Genomic DNA, 19,086 nt, shown 5'->3' on the forward strand with positions numbered 1-19,086 from the left:
GAATCACCTCAATACCTGTTATAAATTGTGAGATACAGCTGTTGTAAGTTGAGGTTTCTGTGCTGTCAGAATTCTGGAACAGTACTGCTTGTCGTCTGTATTTGACTAAGTAAACGTCAGAATCTAAAAATGTGTTCTAAAGGAAAGTTGTAGATAATTTCATAAGCTTTCCAGAAAGGTAAAATAACCAATCATATGATAAACAACAAGTGAGATATGTGCGTTTTACTGCACTACTGTTGTCCAACTCGCCGGAAAAATCAGAACAAATATCTTCTTGTATACCCTACATATATCTCTTGTCTTGATCTTGTGACACCTACTCTTATTACACCAGTATCTTTTAAGAGTTATATGCTTGGACATGTGAGACTTATATGATGCATCTATAGATGGTGAACACCAGGAGGAACAACCAGGGAGGCGAGGAACTGCCACCACCTCCCCCAGTCACCATAGAGCAGCTGATGATGATGCAGACATAGTTGCTTCAGCAGATGGCCCAGAACATGCAGAACATGGGGCAAGGGAATGGGAATGCACCCCCTCACGTCAGAGATAAGAGGGGAGAGTTCCTGAAAGGACACCCACCTGTATTCAAGCACTCTGCCAACCCACTCCAGGCTGACGACTGGCTATGTGCCATTGAGAGGCAACTAGAGATTGCCCAGTGTGATGATAAGGAGAAGGTTCTATATGCTTCTAGACAGTTGCAAGGAGCTGCTCTGGATTGGTGGGACTCATTCCGCTTCGGCCGTACCAAAGCTAATCCCATCACTTGGGCCGAGTTCCGCAGTGCCTTCCGCTCTCACCACATGCCTACAGGACTAATGAAGCTGAAGAAGGAGTTCTTGGCTCTCAAGCAAGGGAGCATGACCATTACTGAATATCATGACAAGTTCATACAATTGTCACGGTATGCCCCGACTGAGGTAGATGAGGACGGAAAGAGGCAGGAGCTATTTATGGAGGGCTTAAATGATGGTCTCCAGTACCAGTTGCTGTCTCATACTTTTGCTAACTTCCAGCAGCTAGTGGATAAGGCTTTAGTGATTAAGAACAAGCACCGCCAGATGGAGGACAAAAAGAGGAAGTTTCAAGGACAGCAATCCAGGAGCAACTCTTGCTTCCGTGCCAACCCTCAACAAGCTCAACCTCAGCAGCGCTATCAAGGTCAGACAGGTCTCAACCGTAACCAGCAACCCTAGCGTGCACAGCAGCAGCAGCAACAGTACAAAGCACCAGCTCAGCGCCAGTAGCAGTCCAACAATGTACCAGTGAGGAAAAATGCCCCCAATGCTCCATAGAGGAATGGCGCACCAAAAGCGCCAAATGTAGTTAATGATAATAAATGCTTCAATTGTGGAGAGCCGGGACATTACTCCAACAGATGCCCCAAGAAGATGGCTAACTCGCAGCAGAATTATGTTCAGGGGAAGGTGAACCATGTGACTGCTGAAATAGCTCAGGAGGCACTAGATGTGGTGATCGGTACATTTCCGGTCAACTCAAACTTAACTATAGTACTTTTTGATTCTAGTGCTTCGCATTCCTTCATAGCATATACATTCATAAAGAAGCAAGGTATTCCAATAAGTGTTATGAAGAAACACATGTTAGTAAGCTCACCTAGAGGGGTAATGAAAGCAGAGTGGATATGCTTAGCTGCTAGTCTCAGCATAAGGGGGGTAGAATTTTAGGCAAATCTTGTAGTCATAAACTCATCTAGTATTAACGTCATCTTGGGTATGGATTGGTTAAGGTTGTAGAAAGCAGTTATTAATTGTGGCAATAGTTCTGTGAATCTTACCACTTCATCCGGAGAGGAAGTTGAGTATGTGACAACTCAGTCAGCTGCAGAAATCTGCCGGGTTAATCAGTTGGAGGGCACAACCTTAGAAGATATAAGGATAGTAAATGAGTACCCAGATGTCTTCCCTGAGGAATTGCCAGGTATGCCACCTAATCGAGACATCGAGTTTATAATTGAACTTTTACCTAGAACTGCACCCATAGCTAAGAGACCCTATAGAATGGGAGTGAATGAATTAACAGAACTTAAGAAACAATTAAGAGAATTGTTAGATAAGGGTTATGTTCAACCTAGTTCTTCACCTTGGGGTGCACCAGTATTGTTTGTAGAGAAGAAGGATGGTACACAGAGGATGTGCATAGATTACAGGTCACTTAATGAGGTCACAATTAAGAACAAGTACTCACTGCCTAGAATTGATGACCTGTTTGACCAGTTGAAAGGGGCTTATGTGTTTTCCAAGATCAACCTTCGATCTGGATATCAACAGTTGAGGATAAGACATACTGACATCCCCAAAACTGCTTTTGTGACCCGATATGGATTGTATGAGTTCACAGTCATGTCTTTTGGTCTAACAAATGCACCTGCTTACTTCATGTATCTGATGAACAAAGTGTTCATGGAGTACCTTGACAAGTTTGTCATTGTGTTCAGTGATGACATATTAGTGTACTCTAAGAATGAAGAAGAACATGAAGAACATTTGAGGTTGGTGTTGCAGAAGCTTAGAGAACATCAGCTTTATGCTAAGTTTAGCAAATGTGAGTTCTGTCTAAAAGAAGTATCTTTTCTTGGTCACATAATCTCTAATGGAGGAGTAGCAGTGGATCCCAAGAAGGTTAGAGATGTGTTGAGTTGGAAGCCACCTAAGGATGTTAGTGAGATTCAGAGTTTTCTGGGTCTGGCTAGGTACTATAGGAGATTCATCGAGGGATTCTCTAAGTTAGCCAATCCCATGACTGCCTTGTTAGAAAAGAATGCCAAATTTGTATGGACTAAGCAATGTTAGGACAATTTTGAGGAGTTGAAAAAGAGATTGACTTCTGCCCAGTGCTCATCTTACCTGATCTCACCAAAAGCTTCTCTATCTATTGTGATGCCTCACGGCAAGGTCTAGGTGGCGTTCTTATGCAAGAAGGCAGAGTCGTTGCCTATGCATCCAGACAGCTGAGAAAACATGAGTTAAATTATCTGACTCATGATCTAGAATTAGCAGCCATGGTACATGCTCTCAAGATTTGGAGGCATTACTTGATTGGTCATAAGTGTGAGATTTATATGAACCATTAGAGTTTAAAGTATATATTCACACAGTCAGATCTGAATCTGAGGCAGCGCAGATGGCTAGAGTTAATCAAGGATTATGATTTGGATATACACTATCACCCGGGAAAAGCTAATGTTGTAACAGATGCCTTGAGTAGGAGTTATGTGAACATGGCCTATACAACTCAACTACCTAAAGAGTTGTGTGAGGAGTTCAAATACCTAAATTTGGGTATTGTGGCTAACACCATGGAGTTAGAGGTAGAACCTACTCTAGAACAAGAGATTCGTAAGGGACAGCTGAATGATGAGAGGATCAAGGATATTGCAGAATGTATAGTGATTGGTAAAGCCCTAGGATTCCACATGGATGATCAAGGGATAGTATGGTTTGGCAAAAGGATTTGTGTGCCGAAAGTGAAATCTATTAGGGAGTCTATTTTGAGGGAAGCTCATGACTCAGCCTATTCCATACACCCAGGGAGTACTAAAATGTATCTTGATCTTAAAGAGAGATACTGGTGGTATGGACTAAAGAGAGATGTAGCTGAACATGTGGCCATATGTGACACGTGCCAAAGAGTAAAAGTAGAACATCAGAGGCCAGCAGGTTTGCTACAACCTATGAAGATACCCGAGTGGAAATGGGAAGAAGTTGGAATGAACTTTATAGTTGGATTACCTCGTACACAGAGAGGATTTGACTCTGTCTGGGTAATTGTGGACCGTCTGACAAAAGTGGCATATTTCATTCCGATCAAGATAACTTATTCGGGTGCAAAGTTGGTAGAGTTATACATGGAAAGGATTGTATGTTTACATGGAGTACCAAAGAAGATTGTTTCGGATAGGGGTACACAGTTCACATCACATTTTTGGCAGAAATTGTATGAGTCCATGGATACAAAGTTGAACTTTAGCTCAGCTTACCATCCTCAGACAGATGGGCTGACCAAGAGAACAAACCATATCTTAGAGGATATGCTAAGAGCTTGTGCTCTGTAGTATGGGACAAGTTGGGATAAGAGTTTACCCTATGCCGAATTCTCATATAATAATAGCTACCAAAAGAGTCTTAAGATGGCACCGTTTGAGGCATTGTATGGCAGAAAGTGCAGAACCCCATTGCTTTGGAATCAAATGGGGGAAAGTCAAGTCTTTGGACCAGATGTTTTGCAACTGGCAGAAAAACAAGTACAAACAATAAGGCAAAACTTGAAGGTTGCACAGTCTCGATAGAAAAGCTATGCGGACACGAGAAGAAGAGATTTAGTGTTTGAAATCGGTGACTTTGTTTATCTCAAAGTTTCACCTATGAAAGGAGTCAAGAGATTTCATACCAAGGGAAAGTTGTCACCCAGGTATGTGGGACCATTCAAGATCATCAACAGGAGAGGAGAAGTTGCTTACCAGCTAGAATTATCGGAGCAGCTCTCAGGTGTTCATGATGTCTTCCATGTGTCGCAACTTAAGAAATGTTTAAGAGTACCTGAGGAACAACTACCTTTGGAAGAACTAGATATCCGGGGGGATCTATCATACAAAGAATATCCAGTGAGAATCTTGGAAACAGCGGAGAGAATCATAAGGAGCAAGATAATAAGAATGTGCAAGGTTCAGTGGAACAGACACTCTGTGGATGAGGCAACTTAGGAAAGAGAGGAAGATCTGAGAACAGACTATCCCAATCTCTTTGAACCATCTGAATCTCGAGGATGAGATTCATCTTAAGGGGGTAGGTTTGTAACACCCAAAAATTTTACTACAAATTAGTAATTAATTCTTAGCCTTTATTAAAATTTTCTAGGTATTTTTAACTTAGGCCAAATAATAAATATTAGATAAATAAAATAAACTATAAGGTTTAGAAACATGTTTGTTGCATTCATGCCGAAGCATATTGTTTTTGGTTGAGTGTAGGGCTAGTTGATTTGAAGTTGAATTCAAATCTTATTTGAATTTGGTTTAGAATTGAAAATAGAGGAAATAGAATTGGAAAAAAGGTTTTGTTTTTGAAAAAAAAAATTACCTTTCTTCCATTCTGGCCCAACCCTAGGTTCTGGCCTAGTCTTTTTTTTCTCCCCCTTCCCGCACTGGCCCGCTAGCAGCCCAGTCGTGCCCTTCCTCCCTTCTCTTCTTTTCTTCAGCGCCCGGCCTTCTGCCTCGTCTACGTGGCCCACTGCTCGGCCTGCCTCGCGCCTTCCTCCGCAGCGCACCGCACGCCAGCGCGCGGCCTAGCTAGGCACCGCGGCCCGCATGCGCCCGCTCGCTCGCTCTCTTTCTCCCTTCACTCACTACGCCTCCGGCCCCGCATGTCAGCGCCCTTCTCTTCCTTTCCTTTCTTCTCCGCCCGACCCTTTCCTTTCTTCCCCTGGCGCTTTCCTTTCTCCGGCCGTCGATGGCGCTGCCCGGCATGGAATCTCACCGTCATCGCCCACATATGGCAGACGGCCAATCCTGCCCAAATCCTCCCGCTCTCTTTCCTTCTAGCACTCACCGACTGGCCTATAAAGGACCACGCCATCCCTTCTCCCTCTCCCATCCTCTGCTCTCGGTTTTCATTAGCCGCCATTGCAGCTCTCCCTTGCCCACACCTCGGAGCTCGATGCCAACGCCACCCAGAGATTTGCCGTGACCTCCCACGCCCATAGGTACCCCTGGCTTCACGAATTGGTCACGAATTTCTCGGATTCAACCTCACCCGCACGCTCTCTCTCTCTCTAGAGCACCGCCACCGCCGACCTCACCACTGGAGCCCGTTCCGAACGCCGTGAACGCCTCCACCGGACTCACGGTGAGCTCCTGACCCTTCCCGTGCCTTCCATTCACTTTTTTGTGCGCTAGAATGCCGTATCATTGATCACCATCGCCGCCGGCGATGGCATGCTCGCTGGCGACCCTGTGTAGCGGCGCAGGGCTCACCGTGCCATCTGATCGGCTCTGGATGGTTGGGATTAGATCCCACCGGTTGGATCATAACCGGTCCACCAGGAGCTGTGGACTCGGCCCACGCTGCCGCGTCAGCACCCACTTCATCGGTCCACTACGTACGCGTGGTGCACCGCACCAGTCCCCAACCGCCACGCGTCTGCCCAGACCGCAGCGGGTCAAACCCGCAGTCAAGCGCGCCTCTTTTGTACAAAAACCCCTCTATTTTTGTAGATTCAACCCACAATACATTTTAATTCAAAGTAATTGTTTTTCAGTCCTATTTTATTCACTTTAGACCCTATATTTTCCAGAATTAGTACCCGTAGTCCAAGAATACGGTTTTATTCAAATTTAAGTTTGTTTTATTTACAGAAATGCCATTACATCTTATTTCATACATAACTTTCACGTTTAAGTCCGATTTGAGTGATTCTTTCGCTCACGTGCTCGTAGCAATACGTAGAATAGATTTATAAGCTTTTCAACTTATGTTTTTACTGTTTGGTGTACTGTTCTAATGGAAGCCTATCTTGTATGCATGTAATGATTGGTATGATGCTTGATTTGTGATTGGATCACGATTAGAGGGTGAGCCATTTGAGGTGACTGAGGACCCATAGTAGGATCAACAGTACTTCTAGGACGACTTTGAGGAAGGCAAGTGTACCAAAGGCCCCTTGGTACCTATGAACTATTACCATACATATTCATGCATGTGTTTAATTTAAAATGCCTTTAAGGACTTTACCTAGATGATTACTTGTACCACATATCCTTGATACCTGGGGTTTTTGGTAGGCATTTTGGATAGATGCTGTAGCGCTTAACATAAAATAATTGTTAAACTTGATTAAAGGCTATATGCAATGTGATAAAATGGAGCTTTTTAGCAAAATATAGGGTGCTAGAGTGCGGGGTTGAGTACTCTAGTGCCTCTCCATAAGGACTTAATCCTAAAGCGGCAACCCAGGAGGGTCTGTATAACTCTAAGTGTCATATGGCTCTGACTTTAACCTGTTAACTAGATTGTACTAGCTCGTCTGTAGCTCCAGTAAGGGATAAGATGGTATCTTTCTTTTTTCTGCTAGGGTGTGTACCGTGCTGCGATGCCCATGTGTGCCATTCCTTTGTAGCTATGACTTGTTAGTGCAACTAGCTAAGGGTTTCATAGTGAAACTCTACCACACTTCCTAGGAAGAGGTGTAGTGGGTCTCGCGAACCCCGGCTTTGGGAATCATGGCTCGGTGGGTAAAGATGTACAATTCGTGCAGAAATAATTAACCTGTTATAACAGCCGTGCTCATGGATACGAGTGATCTGGATCCTTCAAGATTAGTGGTTACTGTGGATGGTGGATGGTTGGGAATTGAGATAAATATGACTATACTTTAATATCACCTGGGAATTGGGACTGTTCATTAAAGTAGTGATTCAGGATGCTAAAATTTGATCAACTAAAATTACGAACTGCAGTCAAACAGTGTCAAGCCTTTTTGAGCCTCATAGACCCCTTTGATATACTTGCTAAGCATGGTGAGCTTACACTTGCTTTACATCTAATAAAAATCCCGGATGGGTAACAGATAATGGATATGAAGAGTTTTCGGAGGATGTCCAGGACTACTAGGGAGATGTTCACCAGTTGGAGTCCCTCTGGCAGTTGGACTAGTTATTCCGCTGTGATTGTAATAATATTGTCTTTGAGCAAACTTTGTATTAATTTTATGATGAGATATGCGATGTAATAAGTACTTTACTTTGATACTATTGCAATTTGTGATATATGTGTGTGTTCGGACATCCTGGACGCACATATATGAGTACCTGGTTTTGCTATACAAAATTGGGTGCGTCAACTTCCACTCGCTGAATTTGGCTGTTTTAGGAGAGGATGCTGAGAAACAGGAACGTGCGGAGGTTATACTTTTTTCTTTCTTTGGTTGTGTGTTCTCCTCTTTGTTGAGGTGTGAGTCTAAGCGCTCATGTATCCTTTTTACTGTATATATCCTTTGTGGATATAGTGACCGGATTAATGAAAATCTATTATCTAAAAATTTAAGGCCCTAATTTTAGAGTCTAAGAAGATATATCAGCTACGACGGTAGTGCAGTGACAGAATGGGTTTTCCGCCTGCGAATTGTGAAAGCAGTACTGAATGAAAGCCCAGTGTAAACGGCCCACATTAACTTCATCACAAGGCCAAAGCCCAAAACGTTGGCTCCATTTCGAACTTACGTCGAACACCTTGTAGGTTTGGAAGCAGCAGCCTGTCCTCTCGTGTCGGACACCTGAAACCCACCGCCCGCCGATCACCATGACACTTTTAAGGTGTGTGCCATTATAAAAGACGGTCGCGATCTACGTGTCACTAAAAATTTCAAACACACCTATATATTAGGACACTTTACTTTTTTTTTTGCCTCCCAAACCATTCCGTTCACCTTCTGCTTGATTTTTGTCGTTTACCAGCCCTGACACGTAGACCCAGTCAGTAAAAACGTCCAAAATGCCCTTCTGTCAAGGTGAACCTCCTCTCTATATTTTTTCCCATCGGCATCTTCTTTCGACCGTGCGGCCCTCTCCGCGATGCGCCAGCCTCCCGACTCCGGTGACCCCATCCCGACTCCGGCGAGCCCCCTCCCAACTCCGGCGAGCCCCTCTCGACTCCGGCGAGCCCGGCTTCCCTCTCCCTCTCACATCCGCGATGCGCTGACCGCGGCCCCGATGCGTTGGCGTCCGCGATGTGCCGGCCCGACCCCGATGCGTCGGCGTCCGCTCGGCTGGCGTCCGCTGCCTGCCCCGAGACCCGGCCTGACGCTCCACCGGGCCCTAAGAAGACGGCGCGCGGTCGAGGCCTCGCTCGCATGTCGTAGCTCGCGTAGTGCGGCTTCGGCGACCAGGGGCCGAGCTCCCCCCAAGCAGCCAGGTCGCGCGTCGACCGCCGAGCCTCCACTGGCACGCTCACCGGTGACCATGTCGCGCCCATGCCTTGCCAGCTCCTATTCCTCGCCGCACCCGGGCTTCCTTCCTCCCGCTCTGCGTGTTCCTCGACCTCGCTGTCTTCGCCATCTTCGCCCGCTCATGCCGCGCCTGCTGCGCCGCACGGGTTCCGATCGTGCCGCCGTGTTGCTGGCCTCCCCCGGCGTCGTCGTCTTCGTCTTCGGGCTATCCGTACCCCGGCAGGCGAGCAGGGTCGGGGCGAGGCGCGCAGGGGCGGGGCGGCGCGTCCTCGGCTTGAGGCGGCCTTGGCGCGCGTAGGACTGGGATGGGTCCGGCGAGTTCAGGTGGGCAGAGAGCTCGTGGGCGGCGACGCGGCCGCGTAGGGGCGCACGCGGCCGTGCGACCATCGCGCGCTTCGATCGCGGTAGCCGGGGCGGTGGAATCGTTGGGTGCCATTGGTGGGCGCGCCGCCGATGGAGGCTCGAGGCAGCAAGCGGCTAGGCTCCGCCCGACCCTGACGTCTGCGAGGCCGGCTGCGCCCCCGGCCCCGGCGCCCACGCGGCTGGCTCCGTCCCCCACCCTGGCGCACGCAGGGCTCCCTGGCCCCGGCGCATGGTGGAGGACGGACGAAAACGATCGGCAGACGAAACGAGGAAGGGCACGGTCAAGAAGTTACGTGAGGGTATTTGGGACTTTTTTCAACGCAGATTGACACTGTTAGATGGAAAAGTGGATAGAATAAGTTGGGAGGTAAAAAAAAGTAAAGTATCATGATAGATAGGTGCGTTTGAATTTTTTAATGACATGTATGCCGCGAGCATCTTTTATAACGGCAGATTGACACACCTAAAAGGCTCGATCACCAAGCGGCGGCGGCACAGCAAGATGCTATCCCGCGCGCGGCGCCTCCACCCCGCCGTCCGCCGATTCCTCCTCGCAAACACGCCTGCACCCTCCCGTCCTCGTCCGCTCCCACCTCAACACAGCGCTTCGGCCCAAACCTCTAAAACCTTCTCGATCCTCTTCCGCCGCCACCTCTGCTCCTCACCTCCCGCAACGCCGCCGTCCACATCACCGCCTCCAGCGGTGGTATCTTCTGACCTTCCGGCCGTTCGCGTCAATGAAGTCTGCCCGGGATGCGGAATCGCCATGCAATCCTCCGACCCCGCGCTCCCGGGGTTCTTCTTGTTCCCCTCCGCAAAATCCCCCGACTACCGCGCGCGCCTCGCGCCCGTCACCGCCGATGACACCCGAATCTCCGCGTCCCTCAAGTCCGGTCACCTCCGGGAGGACTTAGAGCCGTCGGGGGGCGACAAGACGTCCACGGCGGCGGCTGATACGGTGGAGGCCAAGGGAGAGGGGAAGGTGTTGGTGTGCGCGCGATGCCACTCCCTGCGCCACTACGGCCGCGTCAAGCACCCGGACGCCGAGAGCCTCCTCCCGGACTTCGACTTCGTCGCGGCCGTCGGCCCGCGCCTCGCGTCGCCTTCCGGGGCCAGGTCGCTCATGCTGCTCCTGGCGGACGCCTCTGACTTCGACGGCTCGTTCCCGCGCGCCGTCGCGCGGTTGGTGGCCGCAGCCAGCGAGGCCCACAGAGCGGACTGGAAGCACGGGGCCCCGGCCAACCCCCACGCGCGTTGCTCGTAGTCACCAAGCTCGACCTGCTCCCCACGCCGTCGCTGTCTGGGCCGTCGCTATCTTTAACATGTGCGCGAGCTCGCCGGGACGCGCGGCAATGTCTGGGCCGTGGGTGCGCGGAACGTTGGCAAGTTAACGCTACTCAATGCGATTGCCCGGGCGACCCACCTTGACGGAGGCGCCTGTTCCGGGAACGACCCTTGATGTGATTAAGCTAGATGGCGTTCTTGGCGCTCAAGCAAAGCTGTTTGACACTCCTGGACTTCTCCATGGGCATCAGTTGACATCTAGACTGACGAGCGAGGAGATGAAGTTGGTTCAAGTGAGAAAGGAAATGAGCCCCAGAACATACAGAATAAAGGTCACATTTATTTTCCTTATCTTGATATGTTCCCTAATGACATGTGTCAATATGGCCAATGGTCTGGCTGCTTCCCATCTTCTCAAGTTCCACAAGAGTTTCTTGTGAAAACTACAGCATTTCGTTAGTTTGCTACAACTGGGTTTAATCTGTAAAATGGCTACTCAAATATAGTACTGCAGTTGTTGCAAAACTGAACTTAGCAATTCATTGGTTTTGAATTGGATTAGGTAGTGGACAAATAATTAAGTTTATGAATTTTCAGTTATTAGGTTGTGATGTGCTTCACTGACATTGTTGATTGGATCTTAAATTGTTTGGAGCATCATTAGATAAAACATTTGTGACACAGGATTATTCACTAAACAGCAGTTGTTCAATTATCATTATTTGAAGTGTACTTTGTTCTTGCATCATTTGCAGACAGGACAGTCTATACATATTGGTGGACTGGTGCGCCTGGGTGTTGAAGAGTTAACTGTACGATCGATCTATGTTACAGTTTGGGCATCACCACTTGTCCCACTTCACATGGGAAAGACAGAAAACGCAGCAACATTGACGAAAGAACACTTTGGCTTACAACTACAGGTAGCACAGCATTACATGCCTTTCCCTATGAAGGGACCGTGACGCCTAAGAAAGTGAGGTGAATTAGGCAACTTAAATTTCTAACTCTAAATTATGGCATCTTTTTCTAACCTTAGCAAACATATGCAAAATATAAACTATCTAAATATGCAACTTGGGTTTTGCTAGTGTGTTGCTATCTATACCGTAAAAAGAGTAATGTAATCAATGTAAATACGGAAGCTAAAGAGCAAAGTAGAGATATGCAAACTACCGTCGACGACTCTGGTATTTTTACCGAGGTATCGACAAATGCGCAAGCTTCCCCTAACCCTCGTTGGAGCCCCTCGCAAGGGCCAAGCTCCCGGTCGGGTAACTCCGTGGATAGCCTCGGGCCTTCCCCACGCGTAAGTGGGTCTCCGACGTGCCTTCCGGCAGGCCTCTCCCGGATGCTCCCCGCCATCTTCACTATCAAGCTTCCGGCCGAAACGTCATGGGCCTTGTTCCCTCCGGTACACGGTGGCGGCCACACCATAAACGCGGTTGGTGTGATCTCGCAAGACTAAAAGCTCCTCCGATGTACAACAATGGTGCGCGCAAGCACCGAGTGGTAAGAGGTATGCAAACATCACTAAACACTAGGCCTAAACCTAGAGCAAGCGCATAAGCGGTGGTCTAATCAACCTAAGCACTTCGCAAAGCACCTACGCTAATCACCTAATAAAACACTAAGCACTATGCAAGTGGATATCACTAAAATGGTGTATCAACACCCTTGGTATGTTTCCTTAGCTCCACACATCTCATTTGGCCGGTTGGGGGTTGTATTTATAAGCCCCACTGATAAAGTAGCCGTTGGGGATGAAATCCCACTTTTCTGCTACTAATCGGACGCTGATCACGTCTTGACCGGACGCGTCTGGTTGTCCCGACCATTGGAGCCACGATCCACTGATCGGACGCTGCCAGCGTCCGGTCACATGCCACCGGACGTGTCCGGTCGCAGTTTTGCCGCTCTGGAACCTTTCTGTACTCGACCGGACTCTGCTGTCCTACGTCCAGTCGATCTGCCGCCAGCGTCCGGTCACGCCTGTTGCCGAGCCTCTTGATCGGAGCGTCCGGTCACTTTCCTCCAGCGTCCGGTCACCTCCGTGAGCTCGTTTCTTCACTATCTTGCGTACGGCTTGGTTCCTATCTTTATGCTTATACTTTGCTTGATATTTTGGGTCTTCTCTTGTGCTTCTATAGTCTTGCTTATGGTGTTGATCATCGGATCATCACGTTGTTTTCGTCCAAGTCACATCTTGCATCCTATTGAACTATAAAACAATCACTTGCAAATTCATTAGTCCAATTTGGTTGTGTTGGTCATCAAACACAAAAATCCAAAGTAAATGGGCCTAGGGTCAATTTTCCTTACCATCTCCCCTTTTTTGGTGATTGATGACAACATGACCAAAGCAAGCAAATAATAGAATTTTGAAATTTGAAAACTACCTACTTGCTAGGATGCAATGCAAGAGGCAAGATTATATGATGCTAAAAGATACTACTTGTAAAACTAAAGGATACCACATAAAAACTTATCTTGCCCTTGCAAATGTCCCCATGTGGCATTATGGATTTAAGCCTTGCTTCTTACAATTCTTCCCATTACATAGGCAATCCATAATCCACTATCCTCCCTTTTATGGATCATTACCACTTGTAAATTATTAATGCTTGCTTTTGGTCCTCTAAATTCTCCCCCTTTAAAATCAAACACCGAAAAGGAAGATATTAGTAGCACAAGGGAGGGTCAAACTTTGTGAACCTTTACGTGGAGGGTTGAATAGGTCACAAAATTTGACTCTCATATTATATAGACTAAGCTCCCCCTAAATATATGCATACATATGGTAAAAAGCATGGCATATGCATATTTGGCAAATTATTGCTCAAGAGAATTTAATCTATATAATGCATGGAGAAAGTATATAAATATCAAAATGAAATCAACATGATGACATTGGTTTAGAAATACCACATGTAGAAACCAATTTGATTTCTACCACTTGAAATAGGTGATGGATATTTGAAGTATGATGCTTAACTCCGAAGACTCCATTTTCCTTGCAATGAGACTACTACACACATGATAAGCTTAAAAATATGTTTGTCTCAAAGCATCCAACTTGTAGAGTAACCTCCCCCTAAATTTGTGTACATAAGTGTGGGATACTTGTAGACGTCATGCACATTGATTTTAGAATCAATAATACCACTTGAAAGATGACATCTCATGAATGTGAGAATCATTTTTGAAGATGATATTCGGGAGAAATTATCTACAATTTGGATTTTGGCACATATTAGGTGAACAATCAAAAGACAAGCTATATGCCATGCTACTAAACAATTTTAAACCATGTAGGTTTGCTTCAAGGGTTAAGAATAAAACCGAGCAAGCCTACCATAAGATATACCTAGTGTATGCATGACAAAAGATATAAGCATACAAATGCAAACATAGGCATGAAAAGTAACTAGATGCTTAAAGATACCAATTTGTAAGAAATACCGCTTGTAGGAAAAGCAAATTGATACTACTTGAAGGAAATTGAATCTAGTTACCTAACATGGGAAGAGGAATTTAGGTCCATAGTATTCACTAACCCACTTGGCAATGATTTTGTTCATCATGATGCACCCCATGTAATACACCCATACTTTTCCAAGTTTCCAAATTTCCCGAAGTCCATCGGACTTTTCACTCCCCTTTCGGGATCCAAACCTTCTTGGTGCTCTTCATGTTGGAAATGATTTCCTTCGGCACCCAAAAGCGTTTGACTCCATTGTTGGCTTGCTTGTTCACCTTGATGGCCACCACCTTGTCATTTTTCTTTTTCTTTAACAAGTATGGTGTGGAGGCCTTCTTATCCACCTTGTTGGTGTAGGTGTTGGAGAGCTTGCTTATTTGTTTTTTTCTCTTTCTTCTTTACTCCTCCCCCATTCTTCACCTTGCACTCATAGGACTTGTGCCCTTCCTTATGGCACACGTAGCAAACCACGGTTTGTCCTTCATCAAGCTTCTTCACTCCCTTGATGGTGTTATCTTGATAAAGTTAGGCTTGGTTCGCCTTGCCTTTTACTTGAGTCAAATCCTTGGTGAGGCGAGCTACTTCTTGCTTGAGTTGCTCATTCTCCTTTGTAACCTCTTGTGTGCATGTATCTACAACAACTTTCTCAACACAAACTTGGTTGCACAAAGATGAGTCTAAACATAAATCATTACAAGAAGTAGAGGCATCCTTTTTAAACATGTTAAAGATAGAACTTTTCTTTTTAGATGCCTTGGTGGGGGTCATACTAATGGCTTTAAGATTAGCAACTTTATTAGTTAGCTCATCACAAAGTTTGCACATGGTTTCCATTTTAGCAAGCAAACTTTTATAAGCATCTTGTGAGCTAGCTAACTTTTCTTTTAATTTTTCATTTTTCTTTGCAAGTTGCTCATCATTGATTATGCATGCATTTGTTGTTGCACTAGCTTTAAGTTGCTCAATTTTAGTAGATAGTTCAACATTAAGATTAGCAAAGTTCTCATATTGTTCAAGCAAAGTTTTGTATGCTTCTTGTAAACTATCTAGCTTTTCTTTTAATTTTTCGAGCTTCTTTTGTTGACTAGTGCAAACTTTAGCATAATTAAGATTTTGTTGCACAAGTTCATCATAAGAAGGCATTTCATCATCACTATCACTCTCACTAGAGGATGAGCTTTTGTTACCTCGTGCCATAAGGCACATACGAGAAGAGCTTGATGATGAGTGCTTGCGCCCTTGCCTCTTGTGATGGTGTTCTTCTTCACTTGAAGAATCATCCCATGACCTTATTGATGTGAGGGCTTGGTTCTTGCATGCCTTCTTCTTTGTCTTGGGTGTGGGCTTGTTTGGACAAACTTCCACAAAGTGCCCCAACTCGCCGCATCCATAGCATCCTCTCTTTCTTTGCTTATTTCTTTGATTGGTGAAAATGAGATCTTGGATTTGGATAGGCACACCCTTGACATTGAGCCTTTGGATCATCTTCTCCACCTTGTTGATTAGTTTGATTGATTCTTCATCAAGGTCGAAGGTGGAGGAGAAAGATTCATCATCTTCACTTGAATCTTCATTATCATCATCATCATCCTCATCTTCTTCTTCATCTTCACTTGAGGAGCTTGAGCTTGAGCTTGTCTCAACTTGCTTGCCCTTCATCTTCTTTTTTTTGCTACATGCGAGAGCTTTGTCTTTGCTCGATGAAGAGGCTTCGCCTTGACCCATCTTATGTGACATTTCAAATGCCACTATCTTGCCAATGACTATGCCCGGGGTCATGGTGCTCAAGTTCTCCATGTTGTGAAGAATGGTGATGATGCTTGCATATTTCTTTTTTGGTAGCACAGAGATGGTCTTCCTCACGATGTCCGTATCATCTAGCTTTGTTAATCCTATTGAATAGAGCTCATTGATAATTAGATTCAAACGAGAATACATATCACGAACGAGCTCATCATCATTCATTGTAAAGGAATCATAATTTTGTTTAGCTAAATAATGTTTTTGCTCACGGACATTAGATGTGCCGTCATGGAGCTCTTGGAGTTTTAACCAAATTTTATGTGCCATATTTAAAGTAAACACTTGGTTAAATACGTCCATACTAAATGATTCAAATAAGCAATTTTTAGCTCTAGCATTGAAATAAATTTCCTTTTCTTCACTCTTTATGGGTTTATCGGGATTCTTAATGATTTTCATCCCATCACGAGTGACTCTCCAAACTCCTAAATCAACCACCTCAAGGTAGTAAGCCATTCTAGCTTTATAATAGGGGAAGTTAGTGCCATCAAAATACGGAGGCCTAGAGGTATCTATCCCAACCACTCTAAATAGCGTCGGCTCAACGGTGGTTAAGCCAAAAGTCCAATTTGAGCCAACCGACTCTGATACCAATTGAAGGGACCGTGACACCTAAGAGGAGAGGGGTGAATTAGGCAACTTAAAATTCTAACTCTAAACTATGGCCTCTTTTTCTAACCTTAGCAAAACCTATGCAAAAGATAAACTCTCTAAATGTGCAACTCGGGTTTTGCTATTGTGTTGCTATCTCTACCGCAAAAGGAGTAACATAATCAATGTAAATGCGGAAGCTAAAGAGCAAAGTACAGATATGCAAACTCCCATCGACGACTCCGGTATTTTTACCGAGGTATCGAGAAGTGCGCAAGCTTCCCCCTAGTCCTCATTGGAGCCCCTCGCAAGGAATCCCTCGCAAGGGCTAATCTCTCGGTTGGGTAACTCCGTGGATAGCCTCGGGCCTTCCTCATGCGTAAGTGGGTCTCCGACGTGCCTTTCGGCAAGCCTCTCCCAGATGCTCCCTGCCGTCTTCACTATTAAGCTTCCGGCCGAAACACCGTGGGCCTTGTTCCTTCCGGTACATGGTGGCGGCCACACCACAAACGCGGTTGGTGTAATCTCGCAATACTACAAGCCCCTCCGATGTACAACAATGGTGCGCGCAAGCACCGAGTGGTAAGAGGTATGCAAACCTCACTAAACACTAGGCCTAAACCTAGAGCAAGCGCATAAGCGGTGGTCTAATCAATCTAAGCACTTCGCAAAAACACCTATGCTAATCACCTAATAAAACACTAAGCACTATGCAAGTGAAGATCACTAAAATGGTGTATCAACACCTTTGGTATATTTCCTTAGCTCCACATATCTCATTTGGTCGGTTGAGGGTTGTATTTATAAGCCCCACTGAGAAAGTAGCCGTTGGGGACGAAATCCCGCTTTTCTGCTACTGACTGGACGCTGATCACGTCCTGACCGGACGCGTCCGATCGTCCCGACCGTTGGAGCCGCGATCCACTGATCGGATGCTGCCAGCGTTCGGTCACATGCCATCGGACGCGTCCGGTCGTAGTTTCGCCACTCTGGAACCTCTCTGTACTCGACCAGACTCTACTGTCCTACATCCGGTCGATCTGCCGTCAGCGTCCGGTCACGCCTGTTGCCGAGTCTCTTGATCGGAGCGTCCGATCACTTTCCTCCAGCGTCCGGTCCAGCGTCCGGTCACCTCTGTGAGCTTGTTTCTTCGCGATCTTGCGTATGGCTTGGTTCCTATCTTCATGCTTGGACTTTGCTTGATATCTTGGGTCTTCTCTTGTGTTTCTATGGTCTTGCTTATGGTGTTGATCATCGGATCATCACGTTGCCTTCGTCCAAGTCACATCTTGCATCCTATTAAACTATAAAACAATCACTTGCAAATTCATTAGTCCAATTTGATTGTGTTGGTCATCAAACACCAAAATCAAAAGTAAATGAGCCTAGGGTCCATTTTCCTTACACCCTAGATATTGTTCTAGTGCTTTGCATAAACTACATTTCCACTGTTCGGGTAATTTTGCAGCCTCCCATAGGCCAGGAGCGGGTAAAGGAGCTTGGTAAATGGGTGAGGAAACAGTTCAAGGTTTCTGGGAATAGTTGGGATACAAACTCTAAGGATATAGCCATTGCCGGTCTTGGCTGGTTTGGAATTGGGCTGAAAGGAGAGGCGGTGTTAGGATTATGGACATATCATGGTGTTGATGTCATCTCCAGGAGCTCCTTAGTCCATGAGAGGGCTTCAATTTTTGAGGAAGATGGTTTCACAGTTTCACAGATTGTTTCTAAGTCAGATAGCATGACTAATAAGCTGAAGAGCACCAAGAAGCCAAACAAGAAGGAGAGAACAAAAAGTACTTCTCCCCTCACAGAGCCGGAAGCTTCAGAACCTGCTTCCACCGTTGATGCTTGAGTGTTTTCATTCAATGACTGGAGTATCGCTTTGGTGATCATGTTCGAGCCCACAATGTTCCGCATTGGCCCTAGAAACTGTTAATTGAATTCAGAAGCAGAGGCTGGGTATACAGTGTATTCTTCTCCAGAAGGAACCTGCCCTCATCAATGGATTTTCTATGGTTTATAAAGTTCTAAACCTTCGCTAATTTTCTGAACTGGACAGTCAGTTAGGAAATACTCTGAGATGTCTGTTAGTCAGTCGGTTATGGAAGACCTATCTGGAGAATCAGTTAGGAAATACTCTCTGAGATGTTTTGATGTTAACTTATAAAATCCAACATGAGTACTTGTATTCCAGCATTGAAAGGAAGGTGTAAGATATTGTGGTTTAGTTTTGATCTTATCATTCCGTTTTAGGATTCATAATTATGTCTTGTAAAGTAATAGCTCTGAACTTTTGATATAGATTCCATGGATGTCTGTGTTGTTTTTCGTTGACATTGCCTGCATTATAGATTTCCGGGCATCTTCTCATACCACAGCTTGTCGTTCACATTTGCATTTTGTATTGAATCCAATCATTGTTTCTAAATTGTTTTCATTCCCCTATGCTTCTGGCTGGTTCAGGTTACAACTTACAATCCTCATGTACGATTTTACACTGTTTCAGTAATAATGAATCATGTTTAATAAAGACTGATGATGATTGAAGCTTCTGACATCAGAAAACACATATTTTGTCCCTGTACCGT

The 19,086-nt window shown here is 45.7% G+C and overlaps 1 pseudogene; it reads left to right on the forward strand.

The window, feature by feature from the left end:
• The first annotated feature begins 9,838 nt into the window (after window positions 1-9,838).
• On the forward strand, window positions 9,839-18,357 carry LOC136551675 (GTP-binding protein BRASSINAZOLE INSENSITIVE PALE GREEN 2, chloroplastic-like; annotated as a pseudogene).
• Window positions 18,358-19,086: the final 729 nt, after the last annotated feature.

Source organism: Miscanthus floridulus, chromosome 4 (genome assembly GCF_019320115.1).
Source record: "Miscanthus floridulus cultivar M001 chromosome 4, ASM1932011v1, whole genome shotgun sequence".
In the NCBI taxonomy this organism is placed as follows: Eukaryota; Viridiplantae; Streptophyta; class Magnoliopsida; order Poales; family Poaceae; genus Miscanthus; species Miscanthus floridulus.